The 18,090-nt window shown below is 46.0% G+C and overlaps 1 pseudogene; it reads right to left on the bottom strand.

The window, feature by feature from the left end:
* Positions 1–18,090, bottom strand: part of LOC101041412 (syntenin-1-like) — a 69,851-nt pseudogene that overhangs the window by 371 nt on the left and 51,390 nt on the right.

Genomic DNA, 18,090 nt, shown 5'->3' with positions numbered 1-18,090 from the left:
GAGAGGAGCAAATTCCATATATTTAAAATAACGTTTTTTTCTCCTAGCCTTACAAAAGTAACATTGCAGCCAACCTATACCCAGCTAGAGATAATCACTCTCCAGCCTCTGCCACCCAGGTGTTTTCTCTTTTCACCAGAAACTATTCTGTAAACAGCTTCCCCCTCCCCCCCACTTAGTGTGTAGTGAGCATTTCCTGTTGATAGTATTCTCCGGTAAAATGACTTTAAGCTCGGCTGGGTGCAGTGGCTCACGCCTGTAATACCTGCACTTTGGGAAGCTGAGGCGGACGGATCACGAGGTCAGGATCTCCAGACCGTCCTGGCCAACATGGTGAAATCCCGTCTCTACTAAAAATACAAAAAATTAGCTGGGTGTGGTGGGGCGCGCCTGTCGGGCGGCTAAGACAGGAGAATCACTTGAACCTGGGAAGCGGAGGTTGCAGTGAGCTGCGTCACTGTTCTCCGGCCTGGGCGGCAGAGTGAGACTCCATCTCGAAAAAAAAAAAAAAAAAAAGACTAAGCGAGGGCATTGAAGTTCACCAAAAAGATTACCACGATTTAGACTCAATAGACTATTATTAGACGTTTAGGTAGCTTACAATTTTTGAGTACAAATATCTAAACATCTGTGTAGATTAAATAGTATACCTACATTCCGGACTGTTTTTCACGTGAATAAATTTTTAGACGAGAACAAATGGGAGAAAACACAGGTAAGGAAAGGAAAGGTTTGGGCCCAGGTGTTCTGAGGATAGCACAGTGACAGCACAGAAACAGTAGCTATTCTTCCTTCCTCCTTTCTTTCTTTCTTTCTTTTTCTCTTTTTTCTCTTTCTTTCTCTCTTTTCTTCTTTCCTTCTTTTCTTTTCTCTCCCTCCCTCCCTTCCCCTTCCTTCCTTCTTCCATTTCTTCCTTCCATCCATCCATCCATCCATCCATCCATCCATCCTTCCTTCCTTCCTTCCATCTCTGCTCTCCAAACCTCCTCCTCCCGGGCTCAAGCGATCCTCCCAGGCCAACCTGCCAAGTAGCTGGGATTACAAGCTTAAACCGCCACGCCCGTATGATTTTTGTATTTTTAGTAGAGACGGCTCTCGTTGGCTAGGCTGGTCTGGAACTCCTGGGCTCAAGCAATCCTCCTGCCTCGGTCTCCCAAAGCGTTCGGATTGCAGGCGTGAGCCGCTGCGCCCACCTCCTTGTCACTTTCTTGATTTACCCTGTTGCTTCCTGTCCTCTCAATAATTATTATTCAGAGCTGAGCTGGATAAGCAGGGACCTGATTTCACCAGGACAAACGGTGACAGAGGTTTCCCCCTTAGGAAACCTAGCCCAGAGCCCCGGGGTCGGGGGCAGGGAGGGGAGTTAGGAGGGAAAAGGCACAGGCTGAGGCGGATCCGGATTATGAATGGCTGCTCCTCCTGGGTGGCACCCAGAGCTCGGCCCCGTCCACGCCCGCGTCGGCACAGGTGTGACCACACCTGTAACCACAGGTGGTCCTCCTCTGAGCCTTGAAGTGCCCAGTCTCTCCCTTCCTCCTTGAGCGAGCGCGACCGCAGACCACGCCCAGCGGCGGAGAGGGAACTGCGCGCGGCTTTACTCCCTCCCTCCTTCCGCTCACGCCCCAGACGTCCCGGAGCTCCCAGACCCGCTCCGGGCAGAGCGCTGCCCGCCCGGCTACCGCCCGGACCCTGGGAGCTGGCTCCCTCTCCATCTGTCTTTCGTGAGTGCCCAACCACAGCTAGAGACCAGCCGATGGAGGAAAAGGTCTATCTAACTCAAGGCTCTACCTGCACACTGAAATGGGGCGACTGGCTTCTTTTAGTGGTGTTTTTCTTTTTGTCTGAAGGGGATCCGTACATCAGAAAGAAGTTCATAAGCTAGCCGGGCGTCAAAGCCGGCAGGAGGCCTTTCCTCCCATCCTCATCTTTCTGTTTTGCTAGCTGTTCCGGGAGTGAAAGGGTGAAGCCTTAGTACAAGTCTGATGCAGACCAGTCACCTGCCATTTTGAAATTTTTTTTTTTTTTTTTTTTTTTTTTTTTTTTTTGAGACGGAGTTTCACTCTTGTTACCCAGGCTGGAGTGCAATGGCGCGATCTCGGTTCACCACAACCTCCGCCTCCTGGGTTCAAGCAATTCTCCTTCCTCGGCCTCCTGAGTAGCTGGGATTACAGGCACGCGCCACCATGCCCAGCTAATTTTTTTGTTATTTTTAGTAGAGACGAGGTTTCACCATGTTGACCAGGATGGTCTCAATCTCTTGACCTGGTGATCCACCCGCCTCGGCCTCCCAAAGTGATGGGATTACAGACTTGAGCCACCGCGCCCGGCCTGAAATTTTTTTTTCATTGTTTACTTTCCCTAAGTTTGACTCCCCTGTACATCTTCACAACTGCATAACCTTCTTGAGTGTAAGAGACTAGCTCTTATACTTCTCATGTTGCTTCCGTGATAGATTAGTATAATATACTCATCTAGATATTTGTATATTTTAAACATATTTGTATATATTAAATAATATTCCCTAGATATTTGTATATATTAAGTAAATATATATTTAGGCCAGGCTCAGGGGTTCACATTTGTAATCCCAGCACTTTGGGAGGCTGAGGAGGGTGGATAGCATGAGTCCAGGAGTTTGAGACCAGCCTGGGCAACATGGCAAAACCCCTTATCTACTAAAAATACAAAAACTAGACTGGGCAAGGTGGCTCATGCCAGTAATCCCAGCACTTTGGTAGGCCAAGGCGGGTGGATCACCTGGGGTCAGGAGTTCGAGACTAGCCTGACCAACATAGTGAAATCCCGTCTCTACTAAAAATACAAAAAATTAGCTAGGCGTGGTGGCAGGCACCTGTAATCCCAGCTACTAGGGAGGCTGAAGCAGGAGAATCACTTGAACCCAGGAGGTGGAGGTTGCAGGGGCACGGAGGTTGCAGTGAGCTGAGATTGTGCCATTGCACTCCAGCCTGGGCAACAAAATCGAGACTCCGTCTCAAAAAAAACAAAAACAAAAACAAAAACTAGGCAGGCATGGTGGCAAGCACCTGCAGTCCCAGCTACTCAGGAGGCCGAGGTGGGAGGATCATTTGAGCCCAGGAGAGGTTGCAGTGAGCTGAGATCATGCCACTGCACTCTGGCACTCTAGCCTTGGTGACAGAGTAGGACCCTGTCTCAAAAAAAAAAAAAATATATATATATATATATATATATATATATATATATATATATTCATACATATAACCTGCCTACTTGTGTGTGCTATTTACTGCTTGAGCAAAAGATATAGCTAGGAATAAAACTTACAACAATTGCCCTACATAGCAATAGGCTGCTTCTCATACTCACTGCATTTTTAAATTTTTATTTTTTGAGACAGGATCTTGCTCTGTCACCCAGGCCGGAGTGCAATGGTATGAACATGACTCATTGAAGCCTCAAACTCCTGAGTTCAAGTGATCCTCCTGCCTCAGCCTCCAGAGTAGCTGGTACTACAGGTATGCACCACCATGACTAGCTAATTTTTATTTTTTGTACAGACAGGGTCTCACTATGTTGCCCAGACTTATCTTGGATTCCTGGACTCAAGCAATCCTTCTGCCTCTGCCTCCCAAAGTGCTGGAATTATATGCATGAGCCATCATGCCTGGCATCATACTCACTGCATTTGAACCAGCATTACTAGGAATGTCCCCTGACTACTGTTGCAGGGGTCAAGGGATATACAGGGAGATTATTTACTCTACCTGGACCATCGAGCTTCACCTAGCTAACTAAACTCCTGAAATCTCAGCTTAACCTTCACTTTCTCGGGAAAATTAGTTCTAACTTCTCCCCATACAATTAGAAGACATAAATCCTCAGGAATCCTACCCTTTAATGGATTAATTTAAAATAAATAACCAGGCTGGTGCAGTGGCTCACACCTGTAGTTCCAGCACTTTAGGAGGCTGAGGCAGGTGGATCACCTGAGGTCAGGAGTTCAAGATCAGCCAGACCAACATGGCGAAATCCTGTCTCTACAAAAAAAATTTAAAAATTAGCTGGGCATGGTGGCAGGCACCTGTAATCCCAGCTACTTGGGAGGCTGAGACAGGGAGAATTGCTTGAACCCGGGAGGCAAAGGTTGCAGTGATCTGAGATGGTGCCACTGCACTCTAGCCTGGGTGACAGAGCGAGATTCCATCTCAAGATAAAAATAAAATAAAATAAAATAACCTCTCTCTGATGGCCTATTATCCTTTGGGAGTGAAGAAGGACTGTGAGTCATGGGAAGTATACCAGATATATAAATAGCATTTACATGAAATATATGTCCAATATGCAACTAATGAGTTAGAGTGAACTAGAAGGATTGGGACAGGATACAGTTGGAACAGAGGAATGCTTCATGAAAGACAGACATTGTGAATAGAATTTTAGAGAACCGAAAAAATAATACTTAAGAGAAGAAGTCTCATTATGCCATTATTCTAGAAATGTTGACTCAAGATATATAAGAAACCATGCGAGAAAAGAGAAGCCAAGCAGTTGTGAAATTTAAGGGTTTCTTTTGTCTTTATCATCAAAATTCTGGAATCAGGTGTGATAAAGAACTAACTACTGTATATGTTAGCACAAAAACGTGCAGCACAAAAAAGAGAAGTCTACTGTATTTGAATTGCTTGGTTTGGAAGGTCCAGGAGGAAACAGAACCCAGATGTTTATATCTGTTCCCTTGTGAAATCTAAGTGAAATGACACTAAAAGGCTAAAAAAGGAGAGACCTATAAGAACAAAGTGAAAAGGGCCGGGCGCAGTGGCTCAAGCCTGTAATCCCAGCACTTTGGGAGGCCGAGGCGGGTGGATCACGAGGTCGAGAGATCGAGACCATCCTGGTCAACATGGTGAAACCCTGTCTCTACTAAAAATACAAAAAAAATTAGCTGGGCATGGTGGCGCATGCCTGTAATCCCAGCTACTCAGGAGGCTGAGGCAGGAGAATTGCCTGAACCCTGGAGGCGGAGGTTGCGGTGAGCCGAGATCGCACCATTGCACTCCAGCCTGGGTAACAAGAGCGAAACTCCGTCTCAAAAAAAAAAAAAAAAAAAGAACAAAGTGAAAAGAAGTGACAATAGATGAGAGATTTCAACTTAGTATTTTGTAGGAGGCTGAAAGCAGATGGCCAAGTGTCAACTAATTTAGCCAACCTGAGAGAGCTGACTTCCCCGAGGATGTGAGGGAATTTGACAAGAACCAAGAGATTCCCACCACAGACCTCAGGATGGCTCAGGAAAAGAGACATCAATTTCTTCTGAAAACGAGAGCATGGGGTGGGAAGGAAATTAGGATATTGGTTGGAAGTTGTGTAAGGAGCAGTTAGACCTGCAGCCCACCTGAGAGTGATCAGAACGTGCTAAACAGAGCGCCCTCAACAAGGATCACTAACACTTGAGAAAAGCCTCTGATGTGCTAGACAGAGATCAAAATAAGGAAATAGGGCCAGGTGTGGCGGCTCATGCCTGTAATCCCAGCACTTTGGGAGGCCTAGGCAGGTAGATCACCCGAGGTCAGACTTTGAGAGCAGCCTGGCCAACGTGGTGAAACCCTGTCTCTACTAAAAATACAAAAAATTAGATGAGCACGGGGGCACATGCCTGTAATCCCAGCTACTCAGGAGGCTGAGGCAGGAGAATCACTTGAACCCAGGAGGCAGAGGTTGCAGTGAGCTGAGATTGTGCCACTGCACTCAGAGCAAGACTCTGTCTCAAAAAAAAAGACCTCAGTTGAAAAACTTTCTGTGATTTACCATACAATCTTTTTGGCACATTCTCTCAAATTCCAGATTGTGTTTTCCTTTCCCGTTTGTTTTCTCCTTCTGTTTTTTTTTTTTTTTTGGTTTGTTTTGAGATGTAGTCTTGTTCTGTCACCCAGGCTGGAGTGCAGTGGTGTGAGCTCTGCTCACTGCAACCTCTGTCTTCTGGGTTCAAGCAATTCTCACGCCTCAGCCTCCTGAGTAGCTGAGATTACAGGCGTGTACCACCACGCCCCGCTAATTTTTGTATTTTTAGTATAGACACAGTTTTGCCATGTTGCCTAGGTTGGTCTCAAACTCTTGACCTAAAGTGATCTGGCAGCCTCGGCCTCTCAAAGTGCTGAGATTACAGATGTGATCCACCGCGCCCAGCCTGTTTTCCCCTTCATTCTAGTCATTTTTCCTTTTCTTTTAAAAATCATAACCTCTCGCTAAAATGCATACATTCTTTTTTTTTTTTTGAGACGGAGTTTCGCTCTTGTTACCCAGGCTGGAGTGCAATGGCGCGATCTCGGCTCACCGCAACCTCCGCCTCCTGGGTTCAGGCAATTCTCCTGCCTCAGCCTCCTAAGTAGCTGGGATTACAGGCATGCACCACCACGCCCAGCTAGTTTTTTTGTATCTTTTTTTTTTTTTCTGAGACGGAGTTTTGCTCTTGTTACCCAGGCTGGAGTGCAATGGCGTGATCTCGGCTCACCGCAACCTCCGCCTCCTGGGTTCAAGCAGTTCTCCTGCCTCAGCCTCCTGAGTAGCTGGGATTACAGGCACGCGCCACCATGCCCAGCTAATTTTTTTTTGTATTTTTAGTAGAGATGGGGTTTCACCATGTTGACCAGGATGGTCTCGATCTCTTGACCTTGTGATCCACCCGCCTCGGCCTCCCAAAGTGCTGGGATTACAGGCTTGAGCCACCGCGCCCAGCCTTTTTGTATTTTTAATAGAGATGGGGTTTCACCATGTTGACCAGGATGGTCTCGATCTTTGGACCTCGTGATCCACCCGCCTCGGCCTCCCAAAGTGCTGGGATTACAGGCTTGAGCCACCGCGCCCGGCCAAATGCATACATTCTTCAGTCTTATTGAGTAATTTAATTAACTGAACAACCCTCCCCAAAATATTGAAAATATTTTGCCTAAAATGATTTCAGACAGTTGGTGATACACAGTTTGAAGAATTTAGGTAGCAATTACAGTTAAATCTTTTTCTTTTTGGCAGGGGGTATAAGTTTAAAAAGAACATGTAATCTTGATCATTTCTTCATCACTTATCTGGTACACATTTCTACTTACATTTCCCTGCATTGCCTCTGAGCAAACATTGGGCACTGATTGAACATTTGCTCTAACTCATGCGAAAGGCTGCTTACTAGAAATTGATTTGTTGATTTTTAAAATGCCTCCTAGAATAAAAATCCCCATTAAATTTCATATTGGAAAAAGAAACAGTATGTATGATGGACACTACCAGAAATGTCTGTGTGCTGCATATGAACAATTTTTTGTAGTCACTAAGTTGAACATGCCTCATTTTAAGAGTATGACCTTGAGTTGTCATTGCTTTAGAAAACATGGACTGGTTAGGACATCCATTAATGTCCTAGAACAAATGCTATAGCAGAATCCCCAAGAGAGGCAGGGATTTTACTGGTCTCCGGACACAGGAATCCATTTGTTGGAGCATGTGCTGAGTGTGATGAGCTGTAAAATGAAGTTAATTTCTGTGCCAGACCAAACTAGGTGAAAGACCGAGCAACCCGATAAGATGAGGGTTGTGTATCCTTCCGAAGGAACAATAACAGGACTTTTTCAGATACTGTCACATGTGTGCTTTGGTTTCTTTGACAGGGCCATATAGAGCTATAAAGAGGAATGAAATCTAAGTAATCACTCTAAATCAGAGTCTAGGAAGCTCTTGCTGTGAAATTTTTAATTTTGAGTTATACTTGATGCAGAGGAGTAGAAGAGGACAATACCTGTGGTGTCCTCTAAGGGAAAAAGCTATTAGTGCCCCTCTCATGAGTCTGTAGTTGGAAATTTTACAACAGCAGAATTAGAATTTTCTTTGTTCTTTTTTTTTTTTTTTTTTTTCAGACGGACTTTCGCTCTTGTTACCCAGGCTGGAGTGCAATGGCACAATCTCGGCTCACCGCAACCTCCGCCTCCTGGGTTCAAGCAATTCTCCTGCCTCAGCCTCCTGAGTAGCTAGGATTACAGGCACGCGCCACCATGCCCAGCTAATTTTTTTTTTTTTTTTTTGTATTTTTAGTAGAGACGGGGTTTCACCATGTTGACCAGGATGGTCTCGATCTCTTGACCTCGTGATCCACCCGCCTTCGGCCTCCCAAAGTGCTGGGATTACAGGCTTGAGCCACGGCGCCTGGCCTAGAATTGGAATTTTCTATCTTCTCTTTGAGGTAGCAGAGGCCAGGCGTGGTGGCTCACGCCTATAATCCCAACACTTTGGAAGGCCAAGTTGGGGGAATCAGTTGAGGTCAAGAGTTTGAGCAGCCTGGCCAACATGGTAAATGCCATCTTTACTGAAAATGTAAAATTTGCTGAGCTGATATCGTGCCACTGCACTCCAGCCTGGGTGACAGAGTCAGACTCTGTCTCAGAAAAAGAGAAAAAAAGAAGAAAAGAAAAATTATCAAACCAGAGACAGCATAATATTTTGATTTTATATTTACTACCAGGAGTTAATTTTGTTGAAGTTTTGAGGTATTTTTCTGGATAAGATTCTTTTTAGGTTAGTAATAGTTTTTTTTCTTTTTTTTTATTTTTATTTTCCATGTACAGTTTTTCTTTTTCTTTTTCTTTTTTTTTTTTTTGAGACGGAGTTTTTGCTCTTGTTGCCCAGGCTGGAGTGCAATGGCGCGATCTCGGCTCACCGCAACCTCCGCCTCCTGAGTTCAGGCAATTCTCCTGCCTCAGCCTCCTGAGTAGCTGGGATTACAGGTACGCGCCACCATGCCCAGCTAATTTTTAGTATTTTTAGTAGAGACGGGGTTTCACTATGTTGGCCAGGATGGTCTCGATCTCTTGACCTTATGATCCACCCGCCTCGGCCTCCCAAAGTGCTGGGATTACAGGCTTGAGCCACCACGCCCGGCCTCTTTTTCTTTTTTTGAGACGGAGTTTCACTCTTGTTACCCAGGCTGGAGTGCCATGGCACTGTCTCTGTTCACCGCAACCTCCGCCTCCTGTATTCAAGCCATCCTCCTGCCTCAGCCTCCCGAGTATTTGGGACTACAGGCGCGCGCCGCCATGCCCAGCTAATTTTTGTATTTATTTATTTTTTTTTTTTTTTTTTTTTTTTTTTTTTTTTTTTTTGAGACGGGGTTTCGCTCTTGTTACCCAGGCTGGAGTGCAATGGCACGATCTCGGCTCACCGCAACCTCCGCCCCCTGGGTTCAGGCAATTCTCCTGCCTCAGCCTCCTGAGTAGCTGGGATTACAGGCACGCGCCACCATGTCCAGCTAATTTTTTGTATTTTTAGTAGAGACGGGGTTTCACCATGTTGACCAGGATGGTCTCGATCTCTCGACCTCGTGATCCACCCGCCTCAGCCTCCCAAAGTGCTGGGATTACAGGCTTGAGCCACCGCGCCCGGCCTGTATTTTTTTTAAGTAGAGACGGGGTTTCACCTTGTTGACCAGGATGGTCTCGATCTGTTGACCTCGTGATCCACCTGCCTCGGCCTCCCAAAGTGCTAGGATTATAGGCTTGAGTCACCGCGCCTGGTCCAGTTTTTTTTTTTTCTTTCTTTCTTTTTTTTTTTTTTTTTGAGACAGAGTTTTGCTCTTGTCGCCCAGGCTGGAGTGCAATGGCACAATCTTGGTTTACTGCAACCTCTGCCTCCCAGGTTCAAGCAATTCTCCCACCTCAGCCTCCCGAGTAGCTGGGACTACAGACGTGTGTTACCACTCCCAGCTAATTTTTGTATTTTAGTAGAGACCGGGTTTCACCATGTTGGCCAGGCTGGTCTTGAACTCCTGACCTCAGATGATGCACCCACCTTGGCCTCCCAAAGTGCTGGGATTACAGGTGTGAGCCACTGTGCCCAGCCCCATGTACAAAAAGTTTTTCTTTCTGCTGCTTACACTTGTTCTTCTGGACAACATTGAACAACACTCCATTGTAAGAATATAATGCATTTTTTTTTTTTTTTTTTTTTTTGTCTATCAATAGACACTTGGGTAGCTTCTGTCTTTTTTCTTTGAGACAGAGTCTCATTCCAGTTGCCTAGGCTGGAGTATAGTAGCTCAATGCGAGCCCTGAGGATTTCAGGCGACTGGAGTGAGCACTGAAACAGGCTTCCTCAGGACTCCATGTCTGGATCCCCTTCCATGAACACTGTTGTGCTTGTGGAAGCTGTTTTTCTCTCTCCTGGATTTTCCCTCTGGAGTCCCCTTCGTGGAAGCCTGTCTTCCCCTCCTAAACTCCATCTCTCTCTATTCCCTTCCACTCAGTGTGGAAGCTGCTTTCCTCTCCTGGATTCCATCTTTCTGTATTCTCTCACTCAGTGTGAGAGTTAGCTGCTTATTTCCCTCTCCTTCTCCTGTTTCTCTCTCTCTCTCTCAATAAATCACTTTCTACAAGCAAAAAAAAGAAACCGGCTTCCTTTTTGGGGCTCCAAGAGGCCTTTCCACCCTGGAGCAAACCCACAGCTGCATTGGGATGGGTGAGACTGCATTTTCCTTTTGTAAAGCTGTTGTGATCCTTGGTGACTGTGAAGTAAAAGATTTGGAAGATAATTCCCTTCAGGCTATTCAAGGTCACATAACCCTTGTAAAGTGTTTGTGTTCGAAGACTTGACCTTGGTGTGGTCTGCGGGAGTCAGAATGTTCAACACCTTTGGGAACCTCCGTCTCCACTGGCTTGGTGGTCACAGAGAAAGAGGCTGACTCTAGTCTTCAAGATGTAACAACCAGAGTGCTGAGGACATGCCAGAGCCAGGTGTGGTGGTGCAAGGCTGTGGTCCTAGCTACCTAGGAGGCTGAGGCGGGAGGAGCCTCTGAGCCCAGAAGCTGGAGCCTGCAGTGAGCTGGGATAGCATCACTGCTTTTCAACCTGGGCAACAAAGAGAGACCCCATCCCCTCTCTAAAAAAATAAATAGGCCGGGCGAGTTGGCTCAAGTCTGTAATCCCAGCACTTTGGGAGGCCGAGGCGGGTGGATCACGAGGTCAAGAGATCGAGACCTTCCTGGTCAACATGGTGAAACCCTGTCTCTACTAAAAATGCAAAAAATTAGCTGGGCATGGTGGCACGTGCCTGTAATCCCAGCTACTCAGGAAGCTGAGGAAGGAGAATTGCCTGAACCCAGGAGGCGGAGGTTGCGGTGAGCCAAGATTGCGCCATTGCACTCCAGCCTGGGTAACAAGAGCAAAACTCCGTCTCAAAAAAATAAAATAAAATAAAATAAAAATAAAAATAGGCTGGGCGCGGTGGCTCAAGCCTATAATCCCAGCACTTTGGGAGGCCGAGGCGGGTGGATCACGAGGTCAAGAGATCGAGACCATCCTGGTCAATATGGTGAAACCCCGTCTCTACTAAAAATACAAAAAATTAGCTGGGCATGGTAGCACGTGCCTGTAATCCCAGCTACTCAGGAGGCTGAGACAGGAGAATTGCCTGAACCCAGGAGGCGGAGGTTGCGGTGAGCCGAGATCGCGCCATTGCACTCCAGCCTGGGTAACAAGAGCGAAACTCCGTCTCAAAAAAAAAAAATAAAAAATAAATAAATAAATAAATAAATAAATAAATAAAAATAAAAATAAAAATAAAGAAAGAAAGAAATAAAGAAGTTCTGGAGGCCGGGTGCGGTGGCTCAAGCCTGTAATCCCAGCACTTTGGGAGGCCGAGGTGGGTGGATCACGAGGTCAAGAGATCGAAACCATCCTGGTCAACATGGTGAAACCCCGTCTCTACTAAAAATACAAAAAAATTAGCTGGGCATGGTGGTGCGTGCCTGTAATCCCAGCTACTCGGGAGGATGAGGCAGGAGAATTGCCTGAACTCAGGACGAGGAGGTTGCGGTGAGCCGAGATCGCGCCATTGCACTCCAGCCTGGGTAATAAGAGCGAAACTCCCTCTCGGGGGGGAAAAAAAAAAAAAAAAAAAAAGAAGTTCTGGAACTTGCCTCAGGCCACACAGTTGCTAAGTCAGAGCCAGCAATTAGAGCCTCTGCCTGTGAATTTGTCTTCACAAGCACACCCGCTTTTCCCCACCTCCACTCTGCCAACACCTTTCTGTCCAACTATTCAGAAGTCTGGTTGTCTGCAGAACCCTTTTATGACCATTATCTCTTCTCACCCTCAAGGCAACTCTGTCATGTCAGTGTAATAATCTCTACTTAGTAACAAAGCAGGAGTAAGAGATAAGCCAGCACAGGGGGAGGTTGGAATGTCTGTGTCAGCCACAGCCAGACTGGAAGCACATCCTGTTGGGAAAGTGTTTTGGGATCCGACGCTTGGGCACAATACAGGGCATCTGGAGAAACACAGAAACCTCAGTTACCCGGTAATTCAAGAACCTGCCTTTTCTAGAAAATATTGAAATGACTATAAGAAGCTTAAAAAAAAAAAAAGGTGGGGACAGGGCTGGGAGAAGGGGTCACTTTTTCAAGCAGAGGGGACAGTGTGATCAAAGGCAGAGGCAAAAACAAAAACATCGTGGTGAAGGAAAGAACAGAAAAGCATTCTGGAATGAAAATGTCAAACATTGCTCACCTTCAAGTTACCTTGCCCAAATGTCAGGCATATTACTTGGATTGCAAGTTACCTTTGCTTTGTTTTTCTTTTTTCTTTTCCTGAGACAGAGTCTTACTCTGTTACCTAGCCTGGAGTGCAGTGCAATCTCGACTCACTGCAACCTCCACTTCCCAGCTCAAAGGATCCTTCCACCTCAGCCTCCCAAGTTACTGGGACTGCAGGTGTACAACGCCACACCTGGCTAATTTTTGTTCATTTTTAGTAGATACGGGGTTTCACCATATTGGCTAGGCTGGTCTCGAACTACCGACCTCTGGTGATCTGCCCGCCTCAGCCTCCCAAACTGTTGGGATTAGAGGTGTGAGCCATCGCACCTGGCCCTTGCAATTAAACTTTCTATATTTCTTTTTTTTTTTTTTTTTGAGACGGAGTTTCACTCTTGTTACCCAGGCTGGAGTGCAATGACGCGATCTCGGCTCACCACAACCTCCGCCTCCTGGGTTCAGGCAATTCTCCTGCCTCAGCCTCCTGAGTAGCTGAGATTACAGGCACACGCCACCATGCCCAGCTAATTTTTTGTGTTTTTAGTAGAGACGGGGTTTCACCATGTTGACCAGGATGGTCTCGATCTCTTGACCTCGTGATCCACCCGCCTCAGCCTCCCAAAGTGCTGGGATTACAGGCTTGAGCCACCGCGCCCGGCCTAAACTTCCTATATTTCTTTTTTTTTTTTTTTTTGAGACGGAGTTTTGCTCTTGTTACCCAGGCTGGAGTGCAATGGCAAGATCTTGGCTCACAGCAACCTCTGCCTCCTGGGTTCAAGCAATTCTCCTGCCTCAGCCTCCTGAGTAGCTGGGACTATAGGTGTGTGCCACCATGCCCAGCTAATTTTTTTTTTTTTTTTTTTTTGTATTTTTAGTGGAGATGGGGTTTCACCATGTTGACCAGGATGGTCTCGATCTCTTGACCTCATGATTCACCCGCCTCAGCCCCCCAAAGTGCTGGGATTACAGGCTTGAGCCACCGCGCCCGGCTCTATCTTTTTATTTTTATTTTTGTTTTATAGAGACAGGATTTCACGGTGTTGGTCAGGCTTGTTTCAAACTCCTGACCTCAGGTGATCCACCCACCTCGGCCTCCCAAAGTGCTGGGATTACAGGTGTGAACCACCTCGCCCGGGCTTTTTTTTTTTTTTTTCCTGAGATGTAATCTAGCTCTGTCACCCAGGCTGAAGGGCAGTGGCAGCCATCTGGGCTCACTGCAATTTCCGCCTCCTGGGTTCAAGCAGTTCTGACTCAGCCTCCCGAGTAGCTTGGATTACAGGCGTGCACCACCACGCTCAGCTAGTTTTTGTATTTTTAGTAGAGACAGGGTTTCTCCATGTTTGTCAGGCTGGTCTTGAACTCCCTACCTCAGGTAATTCCCTAGCCTTGGCCTCCCAAAGGGCTGGGATTACAAGCATGAGCCATCATGCCCGGCCTATTCTATTCTTTAAGCTTTAGAATTTTGTGCCAGGCGCAGTGGTTTATAGCTGTAGTACCAACACTTTGGGAGGCCGAGGCGGATGGATCAGTCAAGGTCAGCAAACCCCATCTCTACTAAAAATACAAAATTAGCCAGGCGTGGTGGTACACACCTGTAATCCCAGCTACTTGGGAGACTGAGGCACAAGAATCCCTTGAACCCAGGAGGCGGAGGTTGCAGTGAGCCAAGATTGTGTGGCCATTGTACTCCAACTTGGCCAACAGAACAAAACTCCATCTCAAAAAAAAAAATTTAAAAAAGCTGGGCGCGGTGGCTCAAGCCTGTAATCGCAGCACTTTGGGAGGCCAAGGCGGGTGGATCACGAGGTCAAGAGATCGAGACCATCCCGGTCAACATGGTGAAACCCCGTCTCTACTAAAAATACAAAAAACTAGCTGGGCGTGGTGGCGCGTGCCTGTAATCCCAGCCACTCAGGAGGCTGAGGCAGGAGAATTGCCTGAACCCAGGAGGCGGAGGTTGCGGTGAGCCGAGATCGCGCCATTGCACTCCAGCCTGGGTAACAAGAGCGAAACTCCATCTAAAAAAAAAAAAAAAAAAAATTAAAAAAAGAATTTCATGTGATTTCTGAAAAAATTGGAGGTTTAAAGATAGGCCAGGCCCTGAAAATGATAGAGAGAAATATAATTGAGACCAATTCATGAAATTATCTTTTTTGAAGGGAGAAACCTTAGACAAATTTAAAAAAAAAGGAAACTACCTTTATGGAAAGAGGTGCTGCTTTTGCACAGATCTATATTAAGCTGAAGAAGATGAAGTTGAAATCATTCCCATTTGATTTCAACATCAGCATCATCTGGGAATTTTTTCCTTTTTTGAGACGGAGTTTCACTGTTGTTACCCAGGCTGGAGTGCAATGGTGCGATCTCGGCTCACTGCAACCTCCGCCTCCTGGGTTCAGGCAATTCTCCTGCCTCAGCCTCCTGAGTAGCTGGGATTACAGGCACGCGCCACGATGCCCAGCTAATTTTTTGTATTTTTAGTAGAGATGGGGTTTCACCAAGTTGACCAGGATGGTCTCGATCTCTTGACCTCGTGATCCACCCGCCTCGGCCTCCCAAAGTGCTGGGATTACAGGCTTGAGCCACCGTGCCCGGCCATCTGGGAATTTATTAGAAATGCTAAGTCTCCAACCCCAGACCACTGAATCCGTGACTCTGGGGATGAAGTCAACCATGTGTGTTTTAATAAGCCTTCCAGGTGATATAAGGTCAAGTTTGAGATTCCCTGTGCTAGAACTATACTGTCCAACATGGTAGCCATTAGATAAAGGTGTCTACTGAGCTCTTACAATGTGGCTGGTTGGAATTTAGATGTGTTGAAAGTGTAAAATACACATTTAGTGTGGAAAAAGAAAGCACAGTGGTTAACCATTTTATTTAGATTACAAGTTACAGTCATTTTTTGAGATACTGATTTACATAAAATACACTACTAAATTTGTTTTACTTGTTAATTTTTAATTTATTATTATTATTATTTTTTTTTTTTGAGGCGGAGTTTCACTCTTGTTACCCAGGCTGGAGTGCGATGGCACGATCTCGGCTCACCGCAACCTCCGCCTCCTGGGTTTGAGCAATTCTCCTGCCTCGGCCTTCTGAGTAGCTTGGATTACAGGCACACGCCACCATGCCCAGCTAATTTTTTGTATTTTTAGTAGAGACGGGGTTTCACCATGTTGACCAGGATGGTCTCGATCTCTTGACCTGGTGATCCACCCGCCTCGGCCTCCCAAAGTGCTGGGATTACAGGCTTGAGCCACCGCGCCTGGCCCTATTTTTCTTTTTTTGGAACAGAGTCTTGCTCTGTCACCCAAGCTGGAGTGCAGTGGCATGATCTTGGATCACTGCAACCTCTACCTCCCAGGTTCAAGTGATTATTATTATTTTTTTTTGAGTTGGAGTTTTCCTCTTGTTGCTCAGGCTGGAGTGCAATGGTTCAATCTCAGCTCACTGCAACCTCTGCCTCCTAGGTTGAAGCAATTCTCCTGCCTCAGCCTCCCAGGTAGCTGGGATTACAGGCATGGGCCATCATGCTAGGCTAATTTTGTATTTTTAGTAGAGATGGGGTTTCTCGATGTTTGTCAGTCTGGTCTCCAACTTCTGACCTCAGGTGATTCTCCGGCCTCAGCCCCCCAAAGTGCTGGGATTACAGGCGTGAGCCAATACGCCTGGCCTCAGGTTATTCTTGTGCCTCAGGCTCCCAAGGAGCTGGGATTACATGTGTGTGCCACCACACCCAGCTAATTTTTTTATTTTTTAGCAGAGATGGGGGTTTCACCATGTTGGCCAGGCTGGTCTCAAACTCCTGGCCTCAAGCAACCCACACACCAGCTCCTCCCAAAGTGCTGGGATTACAGGTGTGAGCCATTGTGCCCTGCCCCTGATTTTTAATTTTTTTTTTTTTTTTTTTTTTTTTGAAATAGAGTCTTGCTCTGTTTCCCAGGCTGGAGTGCAGTGGCACCATCTTAGCTCACTGCATCCTCTGCCTCCTGGGTTCAAGTGATTCTCCTGACTCAGCCTCCGGAGTAGCTGGGTTTACAGGCATGTGCCACCACGCCTGGATAATTTTTGTATTTTTTGTAGAGGTGGTTTTCATCATGTTGGTCAGTCTGGTCTCGAACTCCTGACCTCAGTCTGTCTGCCCACCTTGGCCTCCCAAAGTGCTGGCATTACAGGCGTGAGCCACCATACCCAGCCAATTTTAAATTTTTTAAATGTGGCCACTAGAAAATTGAAAATATTTCTATTGGATAGTGCTGATTTAGAATATTGAAATAGTCTCTCAGTGTTGGAGAACTCCATTCTAAATTTGAGTTTGGGGAAGAGGTGCTTCTTGTAATATATTTTGTACATTTCCTGCAGAGCAGGAATCAACATCATCATCGTGATCCCCGTTGTCCTCCTTGTCATACTCTTTCTCTGGCTAAGAGCAACGTTTGCCTGATATACTGAATAACAGAGGCCCTTCATGCAAAATTTCCAGATAATGTCACCAAACAGGACTGCTGCAGCAAGTGGCTAGCGCTGGAGAGGGTGTGCTGACTTCGTGGGACCATTATTGTATTACCATATTTCAACTTGGCTGGTGTTAAAATGTGAAATAAAGAAAAGATGGTTAAAAAAGTAGTAGGGACTCTGTATCTTGAAATAAAATTGCCTCCTTAGTTTGCCCTTGCACAGTTGAGCATCAGTGCCTTATTGATCAGAATTAGGAAGTTAATAAGGTTTGGGCTAATTAATCAGATGGGTAGGGACTGGAACTGCACTGCAAGGCTTAATCAAGTCATCAAAGCTCTCAAGCCATGAAGAAGGTAATTAAAGGAAAAGGATGCCTGTTATATAGTAACAGGAGACCAGGAGAGGACAAGAGCAAGATAGAGAACCTCCATTTTCTTTTGTACACTTTTCTGATATAAATCAGGCCCAATGGCCACAGCACATTGCTTAGCTTCCTATCAGAGAATTAAGTTGAATGAATGTATAAATCACCTTATTGGGTAATTTACTTGCCCTAGACTAAATGTCAATGAAACTATACTTACTTATGACAAATCTGGGTTTTGCCAGGTTCTTCAGAAATGAGTTCTTGAGGATAACCTGAAGTTGTCATGAAAGGTTGCAGCAATTTTGACTTACAGGCAACACGTAATTAAGTAGCTGATCATTCAACAGATATTCAGTGCTTCTGCTTCCAAACATTGCATTAGACATAGAACCATGGACGTTATGAACTACAGAGAGTTATTTATTCAGGTAAAGTATGCTGCAAGGTGAATGTTGGAGATTCTTGGGAATAATTTCTATCCCTGGTGCTCAATCAGTCTGTCCCCACGCCCTGACCCTCTTTAAAATACTTCACTGTACCATTCTCAAACTCAAGCAGAAAGACATAAGGATGATGTAAGGAGGGGAAGATGTGAAGGGGAAGAAGAGGCATGCAAGTAAACGCAGAGATTCTTGTGTGACCCAGGCATCACTGTGTCTGGATTAGATTCTCTTGAACTGGAGTGATAAACTCAACTCAAAGGAACAGGAGGTGTGCTGCC

Source organism: Saimiri boliviensis, chromosome 15, assembly GCF_048565385.1.
Source record: "Saimiri boliviensis isolate mSaiBol1 chromosome 15, mSaiBol1.pri, whole genome shotgun sequence".
In the NCBI taxonomy this organism is placed as follows: domain Eukaryota; kingdom Metazoa; phylum Chordata; class Mammalia; order Primates; family Cebidae; genus Saimiri; species Saimiri boliviensis.
Note: the sequence above shows the minus strand (reverse complement) of the source record. Positions and strands in the feature narration are given on the sequence as shown.